At 33.4% G+C, this 1364-nt stretch overlaps 1 protein-coding gene across 1 annotated transcript in view; it reads right to left on the minus strand.

Moving 5' to 3' along the window:
* Positions 1–1062, minus strand: part of MNDA (myeloid cell nuclear differentiation antigen) — a 31435-nt gene extending 30373 nt beyond the window's left edge. Inside the window, exon 1 of the mRNA XM_012659445.1 lies at positions 1005–1062. The gene's annotated coding sequence lies outside the window, so the exon portion shown is untranslated. The remainder of the gene's footprint in view (positions 1–1004) is intronic.
* Positions 1063–1364: the final 302 nt, after the last annotated feature.

A 1364-nucleotide genomic window follows, 5' to 3' on the forward strand; every position in this document is an offset into this window, starting at 1 on the left:
CACACATATTGTATATATTTATATATGTATATTCTATGTAAAATTATATGATAGAAATCAAAGAAACTACAATGAGAAATTGAAAAAATCACTTAGACTTGTAGATTTTACCTCTCTCTCAATTACTGAAAGGACAAGGTGAAAAATAGCTAAGGTTTAGAAGGTTTGTCCAACGTAATTAACAGGCTTAATTAAGAAGCTGTATCTTACTTAAATAGGATTCTGAATCCAAATTTCATAAACTCTTCTCAAACAAGCACAAAATACATAGAAAATATTCATCATGTATCAGACCATGCAAAAGTCAGAATATATCCCAAAGCAGCCAATCTATTTAATTGACCCTCCCTGCCTCTTCATTATACCTCGCCACCAAAAAGTTCATTATCCTTGAATGAGTAAAGCATAGATCATCAGAAAAAGACAGAAAAAATTTTTCAGACACCTGTTATAAAATGAAGCATAAAATAAAAAGAAATTGATTCATGACAAAGTAAAGAAGCCTATTTTTGAGTAACTTTTGTTGCAGAATGGAGAAATTATTTATTGTGTGGATATGTGTATGCTTTTAAAAATTGGTATTAAAACTACATAAGAAAGCTTTATAGTCTGATTTATTTTTACCAAATATTATTCTATGATATTCTCACATGACTTTCTTGTCTTTAACCCAGGCCCCAATCCCCATCATCAAGTTTCCTATTCATCCTCCAGCCAACAAAACCCAAGATCTCTAAATATCAACTTTCGTCAATAGACACCTGGGAATGAATTTTAAAACTTGGTATAGTCAAAATGCATTTCTCTTTGCTCATACCCCAGTTGTGGTAGAATGAAAGATGTCTGTTTTCAAGATAGATAGTAATTCAATTCTTACTTTTCTGAATATGGTTGCTATAGCTCTTCTTCTCCCAGACAATCCCAAAGTTAATTCTCCACAGTGATGATGAGGTTACCAACTAGGTACCCAGATCTTTCTCTAAAGAAATTCCCAGAGATCTCACCTTAATGGTTACCTCCTCCACAATAGTCTTCAGAAATGCTGGAATCACTGCCTTGTTTAAGCTAAAAGATATGTCTGTAAAGCTTTGCAGAAATTACATTGCAGAATGTTATAATCTCATAAAGAGTTGAGAAATGAAGTGTTTTGAAAGATAAACAAAGAACAATGGCATTGGTTAGAGTCACTCTAAAGCCCGACTGTTGATAGCCTTCTCACACTGTGCTAACTCCTAACAAGAAAGAAGTTATGTAATTATGAAACAATTTCGAGGTTACACCTATCAGCCTTTGTAGCGTTCTATTTCACTTGTCACCAGAACTGGACAGTTCCTGTCTGTAAATAGTGATTTCGGCCACAAGGA

Source organism: Propithecus coquereli, unplaced genomic scaffold, assembly GCF_000956105.1.
Source record: "Propithecus coquereli isolate 6110/MARCELLA unplaced genomic scaffold, Pcoq_1.0 Scaffold610, whole genome shotgun sequence".
Classification (NCBI taxonomy): Eukaryota; Metazoa; Chordata; class Mammalia; order Primates; family Indriidae; genus Propithecus; species Propithecus coquereli.